The sequence below is a fragment of the Hetaerina americana genome, unplaced genomic scaffold (assembly GCF_022747635.1).
Source record: "Hetaerina americana unplaced genomic scaffold, ioHetAmer1.1.p SCAF_9, whole genome shotgun sequence".
Classification (NCBI taxonomy): Eukaryota; Metazoa; Arthropoda; class Insecta; order Odonata; family Calopterygidae; genus Hetaerina; species Hetaerina americana.
This window is the reverse complement of record NW_027287538.1, coordinates 49,716,421-49,732,192: the sequence shown is the minus strand read 5'-3', so window position 1 is coordinate 49,732,192 and position 15,772 is coordinate 49,716,421. Positions and strand designations below refer to the sequence as shown.

The 15,772-nt window shown below is 38.1% G+C and overlaps 1 protein-coding gene across 1 annotated transcript in view; it reads right to left on the bottom strand.

Moving 5' to 3' along the window:
- Positions 1-6,651, bottom strand: part of LOC139698921 (uncharacterized) — a 386,101-nt gene extending 379,450 nt beyond the window's left edge. The window contains exon 1 of the transcript XR_011703026.1: positions 6,550-6,651. The gene's annotated coding sequence lies outside the window, so the exon portion shown is untranslated. The remainder of the gene's footprint in view (positions 1-6,549) is intronic.
- Between the last annotated feature and the right edge of the window lie 9,121 nt (positions 6,652-15,772).

Sequence of the window (15,772 nt, the reverse complement as noted above, 5' to 3'; positions counted from 1 at the left end):
GAAGAGAGAGAGAGAGAGGGAGAAGGAAAGGGGAAGAATAAAACGGAGGGGGAGGGATTGGTTGGAGCGTGGGAAGAGAGGGAAGTCCAAGGGAGTTCTATAACAATGTCACCCGCGGACAATGCACCTTCGCCCCCTCCTTCCTTCTTCTGCACCGCCCCCTCCTCCCCCTCTCCCAACACCCCCCGCAATGCCACCTCCTCATCCCCCTCCCGCACTCCGCTAATTAGGGGGGAGGGGTGGCTGGGGAAGGGGGGGTGGGTGGCCCTTCGCTCCTGTGCTTGCCACTTTCCTCCTTTTGGCGTTCGCTCTAATTAAGAGAGGGAGGGGTTGGGGAGGGCGGGGATGGTAAGGGTGGGGGACGGGGGGTTGGTATGGGGCCCCCGCGGCGACGGCCATGGGCGGGAATCCCTCGGAGCGGAAGAGACGCGCACGGGGAAGGGGATGGGGAGTGCGAAGGGATGAGGGGGCGAGGGGGGATGCCGGCGTTTGTGGGGGGGGGGGGGGTGCGCAGAGACGCCATTTCAGATTAAACTAGAGGAGAGCGAATAGGCGGCGGGGGCATCGATGCAAAAATATAGTCGACTGGAGCGATTCTGATGCCTCACGAAACGCGCCATATGTCCTAGGTTGGCGGTCCATATGTAGGGTCTGGAAGGCATCATCTAACCCTCAAATCTGTGTGATATTTTGAAAACTATTCAAAATAATATGCATTGGTTATCATTATTTTTAACCACAGTCTGCGGTCCAAGCGGGTCGACGACCAGGGACGGAGTCTTCTCCAGTTCAAAGACTCTCTCCTCTCGGCACTTAACACAATGCCAGCAAAATAACATAAATTACGGATAAGGTAAAGGATTTATTTTGTGCATAAAATTTGCGTGAATATTTTATGTGTATAAAGCAATTTTTCTGTTTTCTAATGCATCTCGCGCAGTAACCATTTGCCTTAATAGCATATTATTTGTATAAGCAGTAAATATACCGGTCTAATAACTTGGTTTTCTATGACAATGGGCCGAAGCATAGAAAACACGCTGTCACAGCACCTATTCACCTAAATACCTCTATTGCTACAACCCAATTTTTAATACTTTCTACCTTCTTTCATTTCACCCAGCACGCATATTCTCTATTTCTTCTTCTATCTCACTTCTTCAATATTACCTCCTCCTCTATTATAGAGTTTTCAAAATTCCGTTACCTCTCAATATGCCCTCCATAAACGTTTCCTGGCCTCTTCGACTTTTTTCCAAAAATCTCCTTTCTCCCAGCTTAATCTTGAACTTATTTGTTTGTTTGCTTCCATCATAGGAAACAAAGAAAACAATCTTTTGTTAGGTAAAGCGTTAAATGTCGAACAGTCACTTATTCCATTGATTAACTCACTGTGGAGAATATCATTATGCTAAGTAACCTTGTTTAGGTCGTTAGCAAACAAATCTTCAAGTAAATATCTAAAAAAGAAACCTGAACAAAGTATTGTTAAATCGCTAGTCGTTGTTAAAAGTAAAGTGAGTTCAATTATGTTATCCCGCATCATATTCTGATTTCAACGCCTAATTAGCGCACTATCAGGATAATAAAATGTTCAAATTTAAGGATAACACTTTATCTGCTTTCACGACCATTAGGTGCACACATTTTAAACAAATAACCCTCCATGCCAAATATTAAAAAATACACCACGCAGAAGTTGAATAATTGTTGCTGTTTATGCATACTGAATCAATAATGTACAACTAACTTATTGAATACAATAACCGTATATGTATACTGAAATGCTTCCACCCAAGACGGTTTCCTAGCGTAACTTAATAAAAAGGTGGCAGTCAATTCCATCAGGACAAAAAATGATTGAATTTCCAAATCCAATGACCTCGTTTGGTGTAGGCATTGAAAATATCGAGCAAGCATTTCACCTGAATGCTTATTTTCTTTAAACCAACACTCTGTTCACGTATCCAAGGGCCTGGAACGTCCATTCAACTGTAAACGTGGAAAACAAACACGAATTTGAAAATAAATCTTTACTTGGAGCAAAAAAGCTTGCCTTACAATAGAAACGTATCAATATATATATATATATATATATATATATATATATATATATATATATATATATATATATATATATATATAACCTTATTAGAGTGCAGGTGACTAAATTTGGAGAAAGTGAGAAATAATATGCAATAAAAACAGTACGATCTGATTGTTCATTATCACCTTTGCTCTTTCTTGTAAAACTTGAAGATCGCGGCATGTTATTTTTTCCATCTATAAAACATACTATAGCTACTTAGGTACGCTTTAAGGTAATTGTTTCATGCGACTGTGTTAAACTCGCGCACTATCCTGGCAAAAGTCCTAAAACTGTTCAAAAACATTACTCGATGCAAGAAACATTCACCTTTGTGAATAATTTTGAATAACGAAATATTTTTCAAATTTGCAGAAAAAATATTATAATTACATCTAAAAATAGTGGCATTTTCCCAAACTGTTCGAGTGTTTCAAAACAATTCATCCGTTAAGTCGGAAAAAAAGACTTCGATCGCAAAAAAAAACGAAATGCAGCCTTTAAATGCACAATATTTACTCGAACGGAAATTTGATAGACTTTCCCCGTTTCAAATGACGACGTATCTCCTGCAGTTGATGCTGGACAATCCTGAGTTATGAAAAGAGAAATATTTAGGAGCTGACTGATGCTTCTGAGATGAAAATCAGGGTATCATTGGAATAGAGTATGAGAAAGAAGGAAAAATGGAGTTTTGAATTATAGAAGCAAATTAAATTGGTCATACGCATTAGCAATCAGAGCTCGTTAAAATGGTAGAATCGTTTCTACGGACTGAAAAAACGTCAGTGAAGAAATTAGGTAGGTAATAGACAAACACGAGGATAGAATAATATAAGGGAGGGTGCGAACAGGGATTGGATAAGAGAATCGACGATTGAAGGAAGAAAATACTGGTAAATGAGAAAAATGGAGATTACCATTACCACCATGAAATTAGCCGATAGTAATTTAAGTGTACGTTTCAAAAATGTCAACTCCTTCAAAAATGTTAGGAAAAAATTTCGAATATATTAATAGTTTAACTTCACACATAACTACGCAAAAGAAATGTCATATTTCGATTTAACAAATCCAAATGATTTCGCTGCTATAGGAGCATAAATTTGGCATAAAATTTTCAAACTATGGAAAAATGCAAAAAATTGAAGGCAATACCACCACAGTATATAGCTCGAAGATTGGTTTGACAGGCTCACACAGTACTAAGCTCAATGGCGCGTGAAACTCACGCAAGAGTATAGGAGAAGGGGCAGTTTCATTCCCTCTACCGCCTGTGAATTCCGAGGGAAATTGGAGGACGTAAAACCAGACAGCTACAATGAAGGTAAGGGTGCCCAAAGGCATCAACGGACTTCGAACCAGAGCCCCCTGGTAGGTAGCCCAGCGCTCGACCCACTGGACCACTACATCTGCATAGTACCCCTAAAGCCTTCAAAAGGGCGTATGAAGTGGGGTGCTAGGACACAACCCGTAATTATAGAGTGCCAACACATGCGTTTCGAACAAAGAACATGCTAATACACATTTGCAAATTACCGCGACCCTAGATAGTAGTGCAACAAAAGGAAAAAAAGAAGCTGAACATACGAGGAGACATTTGGGATTAACAGTTTCGCAATTAGGAGGTGTGTCGAAAATTATAAAGAATATCTTTGCATCGATATTGACATCTGAGCCACTCGGGTGGCTAGAATTCGGGGCAGAAAAGGTTAGGATGGGGAGGGGAGAAGGAATGACAGAATGGAAAGAGAGGCTAGGCGGTGGAATGAAAAGATGGGGCGAGGGATTCTTTAAGGAGTAGAAGACGATCTGTTGAGGCGGGAGGGCGAAAAGGGAGTAGAAGAAGGAGGCTTGGGAGGCAAACGAAGAAAGGCTGCGACCGGAAGGAGGGAGATAGGGGGGGATTGGAAGACGGAAAGGGAAGGGCCCGTTCATTTCTTTCTTTCTTCGTCGTTTTTCAGGAATAAGACGGCTGTAAAGGGGAAGAGAAGGCCGGGAGGAGCTTTCGTCTTCTGGGGGAGGTCGAGGGAGGAGAGGAAGCCGGGGGACGGTGATGAAAAACTGGGAGGGCACGCGGGTGGAAGACGGAAAGAGAAAAAGTGGAAAATTTGATGCTGGACCATAATTCATATTATGCGAGAGTGGAGGAATCCAGAAAAGTTCCGTCTCTCGGATCACCTCACGACTTCTAATATGAAAATTAGCACCAGTCCTCTTGTTTTAGAGCTGTTCGGTTAAAGAGATTTGAATATTTTAAACGTGAAGTCTTTGATACGATGGACGTTCAATAGTGGACACATTATAGGCTAAATAGGGAAGATTAAAACCGTAAGATGACAAGTGATTAACTTGGGTTTGCTATGAACATTTTTAAAAAGAAATACGGCTCTGAAGGTAATGTCTTAAGGTACTCGTACATCCTATTTAAACCAGTATATAAATATACATGCACGCGGATACATGTACATATGTGTGTATATTTACATAAACATACATACATATATATATACATACATACATATACTACTTGATCAAAAAGTTCCCGGAATAACCACCGTGTGGCGCTCCCATCGTTCCGATTTGAGTTCTGTTTTTTTTGTTAAATTGGTACATCTGTTGTTGATATTCCCTTTAAATCTTAGTGTCATAACTTGACATTTGCAAAAGTTACGGTCGGTTTTCGTTATGTCCATCAGTGCTTCCTGCGATTTTTCCATTACTTCCTCTCGGCTGCTAAAACGCGTTCCCCGTAATGGTTTTTTAACTCGATTGAACAGAAAGAAGTCACAGGGAGCCAAATCAGGTGAATTCGGTGGCTGTTGAATGGTATTTGTTGCATTTTTCGTCAAAAAATTACGAATAATGATAGCACTGTGCGACGGTGCGTTATCATGGTGCAAAATCCACGAGTTTTCTGCCCACATTTCTGGTCTCTTTCGGCGAATTGCTTCACGCAAACGTCTCATAACGCCCAAATAATACTCTTTGTTTACTGTCTGGCCTTCTGGCAAAAATTCATGATGCACTACACCGTTGTAATCCATGAAAACCGTCAGCATTGCCTTCTTTTTTGACTGAAAACGACGTGGTTTTTTTGGTCTCGGCTCATTTGGTGAACGCCATTCACTTGCCTGATGTCTGGATTGCGTGTCGTACTCATAAACCCACGTCTCGTCTCCAGTAATGATCCTTTTGATGAATGTGGGATCGGATTCAGCCTCGCAAATCATGTCTTTTGCGACGTCAACACGGTCTCTTTTTTGCATGAAATTGAGGTCTTTTGGCATGCTACACGACGGAAACCCAAATCATTAACCACAATGTCTTGGGCGGACCCATAGGCAATGTTCAAGTCCTCCGCTATTTCTCTGATGGTTAATTTGCGGTTATTGACCAACATTTCTTTTACTTTATCAATTTTTTCACCGACTTTCGATGTCGATGGTCTGCCACTGCGTTCATCATCTTTGATTGACTCACGACCACTTCTGAACCGCTCGTGCCACTGGTAAACGACCGTTTTTTTTAGAGAATCGTTGCCGAAACACTTTTCCAACATTTCCAACGTCCGTGCGCCACTAAATCCGTTTTTTACGCAAAATTTAATACAAGTTCGTTGTTGCAAATTTAAATCCATTTCTGAAATTGTAAAAAATCGCCAACACACACAGAGATAGATGTACTCTTGGCTACGTAACTTTTGCAAATGTCAAGTTATGACACTAAGATTTAAAGGGAATATCAACAACAGATGTACCAATTTAACAAAAAAAAACAGAACTCAAATCGGAACGATGGGAGCGCCACACGGTGGTTATTCCGGGAACTTTTTGATCAAGGTAGTATATATATATTTTTATATATACATATATATACCGTCAACATTACATTTTTAAAGGGGTTTTGCTTTTGAAAAAAGAAATTTATGGCTGCCGCACCCGGTGTGTGTGTGTATATATATAAATAAATAAATAAATATATATATATATATATATATATATATATATATATATATATATATATATATATATATTTATTTATATATACACACACACACCGGGTGCGGTATATATATATATATATATATATATATATATATATATATATATATATATATATATATATATATATATATATATATATTTATTTATATATATATATATACATATGTCATCAATGTCAAATGTCCATAATGTACTTTTATGAATTTTATATTAGTTTAGAGGGCTTCCGGCTTTGAACATCAGATGAAGAACATGTAGCAAACAATAATGAGCAAATTACTTGGTTACAAAAATATATAAAATTTTATCATTTTTCATAATTTATACAACAGTAGAATTTTCGTCATATCTATTAAAGAAATCCAAAAGGGTTAAAAAATATACTGTAGGTTTGCATCTAACTTCTATTTTCTCCTAAATCGAACTGAAAATTCGAGTTTCAAATTGTTACCATACCTTAGAAATAGGGAACATTCTTCTCGATCCCAAGCTCTATATCTCTGCTATTTGGGCCCCATCTGTGAATGTTTTCGAAACATCCTTCTTCGCGTGGACGCTAAAAAATAAAAGCAGAAAACAAATATGATGATAAGAAGCTGAAGAATAAGTTTCGATACAAAATTACAATGCTAGAGAAGAATAAGTCGATTTTAAATCTAGGATAAAAGATATAGGTGAAGCAATTACAAGAGTAGGTATTTATGGTCATTTACTCAAAGTGAGTGAAACATAGTTCATTCCCTTTTCTAAAAATGAAATTTATTCAATTTTTACTGTCAAATTTTATTTCAGCAATGATTTTCCAGTGAGAGTACTTAGGTAAAATAGATTGCTCTTGTCTGAAGTGCACTTAACTCTTAAAATAAATCATAAAGATTTTCGTGAAAATGAAAAGTCAAAGGACATCTGACATTGCATTCTAATCGGCTAATGTACCTGTAGTATCTGACCTATCATAGTTGGCAAACATTTTTTTCACCATGCGAATCTGAACTAGAATGACGAAAAAATGGGTCTTAAAATCATATATTCACCTCTCTGTGAAAATGTCTGCCCACGATATGCATTCTATTCTAAGTTTGAAGGCACCGGCTCTTAATTACGATCCGATTCCACTTTTCAGTTCAGTTTCAATTGGAAAGAAGTTCTACATTAAAGAAGGATTGAGTATCAAGCGGAATTAAGCGACCACAAAAACATCTAAAACATAGTTAATTATGATAACGATTATATGTAATTCCAATCGTAGAAATGATCTCGGATGCCAACCATCTCGTACCACCACGAGAACTGCACCATTCTATGGGCCAAAGAAAGTAAGAGGTTCGAAGCCTGTCATACAAATAGCTAGGCGCAAAAATATTACTCGGTCTTATCGGTTCCTGTAATTGGAAGTTCGGTAATGTGATCACAGGATAAAAAGAAGAAAAACACATTATGTTAATCAGTAAAAGGGATTGACTTTTGTCTCCTCCTGAATTCCATGACTAGAGCGAGCTTCTATTGTGTTTGCACGTGAGTCAAAAGAAACAAGTGTATTCAGGAACTTCTTTATTCCTGTAATAAGTAAATTTCTTTGTTCAGAATAATACTTTGACAAATTTGGAAGTCATGATAACCCACTTCCAAAACGCTTACAATGGCCTATATCTGCTGTCCGCAGTGTAACAATTTCGCAAGAGGAAACTTAAACATTTATATTCGTGTGATGACTCTTTTCGAGAGAAATAATACTGCGAAAAGTTATCGCAAAAGGCAATAATTCAGATTTTAATGGATCCGAACTGGTTCGATAAAAAAATTCTATGTAATCCACAGCGATTATCAGAACCATAGATCAAAATATGGAAACACATAAGAAGAAAAGTTCAAGATTGGTACTTCTACGATATCGAAAGGTGTGTATTATAGTAAAAGAGGCAAGGTGATACTAATAATTGTTGAAAAAAGAGTTAATGACTGCTTAATTTGGATCTATAGCACATTTCATGTAATTTAACTATACAGGGGATTCATGACAAAGCTTCATAATGATGTATTTCCAATGAATAAACTGTAATTAAAGGTAAAAATTGCGAGATTTCAGAAATAATTGAATGCCAATCTCCTACGAAACACTATATGTACACCAAGGCGAACAACGAATGCTTTACTGTGATAATTTATCAAATATTCTTATAAGTGCCACCAAAACGGACCATAAAATACTGAGATATATATATATATATATATATATATATATATATATATATATATATATATATATATATATATATACATACATACACACATATTTTTCTATACTTACATATAATACATATGTATACATACATATAATATATATATGTATATATACAGTTCTGTCCTTCTGTTCCTTGAGAAAGTTGGCGCGGACCAGTGAGGAAGGAAGAGGACCAGGAAACCTAGTGAGTTTCTTTTTTTGTGTGTTTTTGCCTTTGCCCACACTAGCACTAATTTCTTATACATTATATATACACACACATATATATATATATATATACAAATATATACATTTTTATAATATATGTATACATATAAATAATTTTAGACAACCACCTGTCTGTTGCATAGGGACCCAGCGTCATTAATTTGGCCCATACCACGCAATTAGGAATCATTTTAATTTGATGAAAGAGGGGTATTTGGCAACTAGTTACTTTGCAGATGTGGAATGTCCCAAATGGGAAAAAAATCAGGGTCCCAGGGGTACATGAATTCCGTTGCAAATTATGCAACGAAATTCCGACACCTCAACCTCGAATTTTAACGTATTAATACCCACAACACGTCCCACCGAGGCAATAGAGTACTATGGAGTGGACTTACGAGATAGTGAAATTAAAATTAAAACGTATAAATACGTGACGATGAAAAAAAATTCGCGTGGCGGGTAGCCGGGTAGAGAGGCAGGGAAGGCCTCACAAGAACTTGCGCCGTCCGTTCTGGGGAAAGGTTGGACAAACATTGGAGTGGTGGGTGCACTGGGCGTGCCTCGGTGGACGGGACCGAGGTGGAGGGAAAAAGGTGGGGACCGTTTGGGAAAGGGGCGTGTGGACGAGGAGGCAAAGACCTCAAGAGACACCGGGGAAGTGGCAGTTAACGGGGGTGTTACGGTTTGTGTCGGAGGGCGAGCAACTGTACACGCCCTCGGGGAAAGGTTTGTATTCGGGGGTGCGGTGGAAAGGGGAAAGTGAGAGAGAATGGAGAGAGAGAGAGAGAAAACGAGGGTGAGGCCCTTGATGATGTGAGTTCGCGTGGGCGCGTGTTATCCCAGCAGCGGCGGCGGTCCCGTCGTGTGTGATGGCTGTTGGCATTGGTAAGTCTTCGGTCCGCTGCCTCTCCTCCTCCCGGCCATTCCCCCCGCGCCTTCCGCTGCCACCCCCTTCCCACCCGTTCGCATCGAACGAACGGTCCTGGATACGCACACATTCATTCCCAACCCGCCCACCTCCTCTCACCACCACCCCCGCCAAACACATGCACACACGGTTACACCGACACACCATTGACGCTACCTCTCGCTCTGCCTGCCGACGAAATTAAATGAGAGTGCCCCGGCGACTGAAGCTGTATCTCCCCTCCCCACCTCACCCCTTGCCCGCCCTCCAGCCATACCTTACCCACCACCACGCTCCACTTGTCTCCCTCTCTCTCTCCCTCCTTCCCTTTCTGCCGCTCCGTCGGGAGCGATGGTTCCGTAAAACCGGAGCCACGGCGAGGCAGATGACGAGGGACAGAAAGGGGTAACGCCGAGGGAGAGAGGGAAAGCCCGACTACGTACGTACGTGGGTACGGACCACTAAGGTCGATCCTGTCAGGGTTTCCATTTTGGAATTAAGGGAGGAACCGGGTGGGAGGAGGAGGATGTGAGGAACTGGTGTCGGAATGGGGAGGGAACGGTGAGAGGGGTTGGGAGGGTTGCGGAGACTCGTGGGCGAGAACGGGGGTGGGATGTGTGTGCGTTGAGGCTTTGCCGCCGCGAAGCGCGCATTTGGCGTGCGAGAGAGAAGCGGCTGGGGAGGGAGGGAAATTCCGGCCACGGCGTCTGTTCTGGCACTCCTGGTGTCTCACGATAGAGGCACCAGGCGTGCCAGAACTCTTTAAAAGTGACCTTGTGTCAATTGGTGTGATATTCATCTCGAAAAAGTAGTATTTGTTGAATAGCCAATGTGAAATTCCAATGTGATGGTAAATATGTAATATAAAAAATACTTTGCGTTTCACAGAAAATATAGTGCATTTTTCAAACATTTTCACTACAATTTCACATTACAGGAAGACTTAAAATTCTATTTGTCGATGAAGATTTCCTGAAGACGTGGTGAAATATTCGTTAAAACGCACAATTTGTTTAAATGCATGCTTTATTCAGTGGAATTAATTTTAAAAGATTTATTTTTTCCTTGATATTTGTTTTTTCACTCCAAATCATGGAATAGATTTAAATAATTCAGTTTTGTTGTTAAAAATCACTCATTCACGAGTGATTCGTAGTTAATTACATTGTTATTCTTCAACAAACGAGGAAATAACGTTATTCTACAATCTCTAAAAAATAAAAAAAACATTTACGCCATCAAGGTGTAATAACGACAGTAGAAATATGAACAAACAAGTATCACACAATTGCAAATGAAACCCATTAGTAACACCCACAGAATAAGAGCAACTCCGGCAACAGCTATGATGATATCCTATCAATGAAAACAAAACTATTTTAAATATAAATTACTTCGTGATGATAAAGAAATGAAATGAATCAAAATCGGCATGACCAAAATCATATAATTCATTCAGTTGAAAGGATTTATCTAAAATAAGGTGAACTGTCGGCAATAAAATCTTATATAAATAGTTTTTTTCAGAATTTTATATAAAGTTATTTGGTCAAAATTTTGTACGGATAAGAGAACGGAAACTTTAAAACATTTTATGTTAATTTTAGGCTTTCGCAGTAGTTCGATGGTACTGAGGGATTTTCAAGTTTGTGACCCGAAGTTTCTCACGCTTTGTCGCGAGAATCCTTGCAAGTTGGGCCACCGATGCGCACCGTGTTCCCCACGCAGTCAAAACCGTTAAAACTACATGGGATATTACCAGATAATCTGGTGACATATCCTCAAACATAAAGTATTAAATCTTCTCGACGCCAGGCGTAAATAATAGTTAATAGAAAAGTTTTGACCATTATGTCCATCTTTTACTGTCTTATCAAAATGTCCTGACTTGACATGGATTTCCCACAGGTCAGGGTATTATATCCATTTCGATACCAGGGTATATATTATAGATGGCTGTGGTTTAGTCACCACAGCCATCTATTTTCATTGAAAATTATTTACATTAAATGTCTCCGCAACAGTGTTCCTAAGGATAAATGCATACTTTTCTTGTTATCTTGTTCTTTTCTTGTTAACTTCATTCTGTTTCAATAGATTCTCCACAACGTCAATTTCCATTCGCCCACACCTCATTTAACTGATGGAAAGGTTACTACAGGAACGAAAATCTAATACATTAATTAGAATATATAATTAAATTTGACTAGAAGTCATTTTCACCACTAAAGCTAACTCACTCTCCCTTCGATGTATGACAGCACACCTTTGGACCAAATGAAGTATTGATTTTAGATAATAATAATTAGGGTTAACCATCTATGGAAACGCATTAAAATAGAAAAAAGAGCAAAACCTTCGGAGGAAAGATCTTATCAATTCCGACGTTTCTATAATTTCCTTTCCCTGAAGTAAAATTGCTGATATTCTTTCACACCTAGACTTTCTTAGAAGAATAATTTCCTTACTCCAACGTCTTAAGAATTTAATTTGGACAAAAGACGAAATAGTACCCGCTGAACTGTGGCTCTCGCGAACATAATTTCAAACGCTCTCCTGTGTAATGAGTATGGCATTCCTAAAATACTCCAAGGACTTCCTTCACATTACTTCGCAAGATCAAAGGGTATTAATTGAATCTGTTCTAATGCTTTGATGTAGGTATTCGTGGAAATAGGTCGAATGGAATCGCGGTAAGTGATATAACAGACTGAAAAGGCATTGTTCTGAAGATGTAACGAGCTTCATTGACCACTAATCTAGTTTATGTAAAATGATAGAACATTAATTTACTTAGCAAAGTCATTAGTTCACGAAAAAACAGGTTGTTTCTGAAATATTCGATTATTCAAAAAACTGACAATGTGCATGATTATAGAAATTGGGATTCTGGTTCATTATTAGTAACATCCATTTATATATGTCTTCGATAATGTTTAATTTAACTTCAGATTTGAAGAAAGAAGAGTCGTAACTGAAGCGAAGAAATTGAAATCAATAGATTTCTTTTACAAAAAAAATATCTATCCTCAATAATACAAACCTTATTTGAAATTTTCGATTAAAAACTTCCAAATGAATGCATACAAACACAAATGTTGAAAAAAATCTGATTATATCTTAAGATAAGACAACTACGTAAGTTAACATACAGGAATATTTCTTAGGTCTTAATACTTAAAATGGCAAAAATAATTAAGTTTACCAATTAATTATTGGGAGCTTCATTTCTTTCACCTTAATCATCCATTTGCAATGCGTCCTTGTTTATCATGGTGTAAGTTGAGAAACTTTTTTCTAACGACCAATATTTTGACGCACGCCATGTACCCGTAACTCGTCCAACAAACTATGCCGGTTACTTACATGGTTTCATGTATAAGTAAATGGATTAAGAATAAATATTGCAAATGCATAATTGGAAGAGTTTAATAAACATTTTTAATATGAAAGATTACATGAGCAAGATATCTTGGCAGTGAATGGACAGCACGTCATAATATATTCCAGAACAATTCTTAATACATACATTATTTTGTTAAAAAATCACGTAGCATGTTATATATGTCACATTGTAGCATGTATTATAAATAATCCTTATTCTAATTTAATTAGAAATAAATAAACACTAAAATAATCTTCCAGACTTATCCTCACGGAAAAAGATCGATAATACCCAATCTACGTTTCAAATTAATTTTACTGTAAAGTCACGAAAAAAATGACGAAAGGCACGAGTACCAATCTCGTGAAAAAAACCAAGAATGTAAATACGACAAACGTAAGACGGAAGGGAACCAAGGAGAAAGAGAGAGGCGCTGAGAGAGAGAGAGAGAGAAAAGAAGGAAAGAAAGAGAGAAGAAGCAAGAAGAGAGAGAGAGGGAGAGTCGAAATTTTTGAGAGCGGGAGAGAACCCTTTAGACCCAAAGGACTAATTAACAAGACGTTCCAGCTGGTGCAATTACGGAGCGCGCGCGCACCAGGCAGCCACGCTGATGACGTCCCCACCCGAACGCTGACTGGAGGGAGTGAAATAAAAAAAAAAGAAAGGAGAGGGAAAAAAACCAGAGCCAGCACAACAAAATCGTTTCACATAGGAGGCGAGGGGGGAATGGCGAGATGTGTGCACCTCGGGTTGCTGTTGGAATTAAGTGAACAGCGCGGTCTTTTTTTATTATTTATGGGCAAAGGCTGAATTCCGCTCGGGGAAGCGAGGAGGTTACGGTGGAAACGCTGGAAAGGAGCGAGAATGGTTGGAAAGGGCCGTGCATAGCTAAGAGACTGCGTTAGCGTTTAAAATGCTTAAGAGACCGAACTGACCCGCAGATAATTGTAAGCATGACGTAAACGGTCACCCCCAGTACGTACGTCCAAGATGTATACTCCCCAGGATTGGTGAAATGTCGACAGATTTGTATCCATTTCTTTGAGCAAATAATCATCCGATTCAAAACGTACTCCATTTGCTAATGATAAAATTTGAATTGACGAGGTTGTAAACGACCATGGTGGTCAGAAAATCGTGAAAATTCCGATAATGTAGGATCTTCACTTTCCATTGCAGTCTTCCATAAAACTGAATTTTCAAAGAGACGTATTCCATCAACTGTCAACATTTTATCAGCGTCTAAATCCATGTTGCACCCTGCAGACTGCTAAGGGGATTTGTATCAGTGGATAAAAGATAATTAACCTTCATGCAAATTCAGATTAATGTTATTTATTCGTAATGGGGTTTTTTGTGTTACAATTAGACTGTTTTTGGATAATGAATCACGTCCTGCTGCGGGATGGGTGTTTGCCACGTATTTTAAAAGGGAATTAGGAGTTGGTATGTAAACCTGAGTGGAGAGAATATTTATCCATTGATTGCCAGCAGCTGTCCAAGCATTTCTTTTATTGGCTACCCCCTTCCAATTGATTCATGCCATTTAAGATCGTTCAAATCTTATTTCCGAAGCCTGCACGTAATTTATAATAAACATTTCCATCGTGATCAATCATGCGTCTGCGTCACCACAAGAGTTTAAAAATCACTGAATGGCATCTCAAAATATTTCCAAATAACATTTATACTTGGTCTCTTGATTTAAATTAACAGCAAGTTCTAATAAAGCTACGATTAACTATTTTCCATGATAAAATCATACGATATCCCATTAATAAATGGGGTTCAACCACGAGGTTGAGACATTGCAAACATATACCATGGGAAATCTAGATAGGCTCTATCGAAAAACTATGTTTTCAGCTGTAAAATAATTGAGTTAATGAATACTCCTCTCTGCAGGGATATTTTTACCTGAAATGGTTTAAGTGCACTTAGAATATCTTGTTGCCTCATCATGATCATCATAGGAATTTATTTTTTGATCTGACTGGAGGGATATCGTTGATATTACTAAACATAAATTAATGATGATCATTTGAGTAAAGCGTTTGAGTAACAAATCTATGTATACACACACAAAAACACACACACACACAAACACACACACACACACACACACACACACATACACACACACACACACACACACACACATATATATATATATATATATATATATATATATATATATATATCTAATTGTTATATATATATATATAACAATTAGATAGCAGAATAGAACACAAAATATATAAATAGAAAACACATAAAAGGTCACACGTTTAAGAAATTTTGAGCTCCCAAACTTTTCTTAGGCCTTTGTCAGGTCAGTTTCTCAGGTTTTTCTAGTGAGTGCTTCAACATCATAAACACACACATATGTAAATATATAAATATAAATATATAGTATACACACACACACACACACATATATATATATATATATATATATATATATATATATATATATATATATATATATGTGTGTGTGTGTGTGTGTGTACATATATGTATATATACACACATGTATGTGTATGTATAAATATATAAAACTATGTATCTACATCTACATCTACTTAATACCCCGCAGGCCGCCGCAAGGGTGTGTGGCGGGGGGTGTTAGGACACCACCCATAGTTTAGAAAAGAAAAAAAACCGCATGCTAGAACCACAAATTCATACATCCACAAAGAAAACATGGCATACATTCATGCAAGAACACTTACACCCCACACGCATGCAAACACTCAAACTACATCTTACATACACATGCACCTGAAAGTATACCTAACAGCTTTGCAGTGTTTAACTTTGCTCCGACTTGTAAATTCAATGTTTTTAATATTTATAAAGTGACTTCGGTTTCTTACTATTAAGATTTCTCATTGTTCAGGGAAAGAATGAGTATTTGTAATTATCAGTCCTGGAA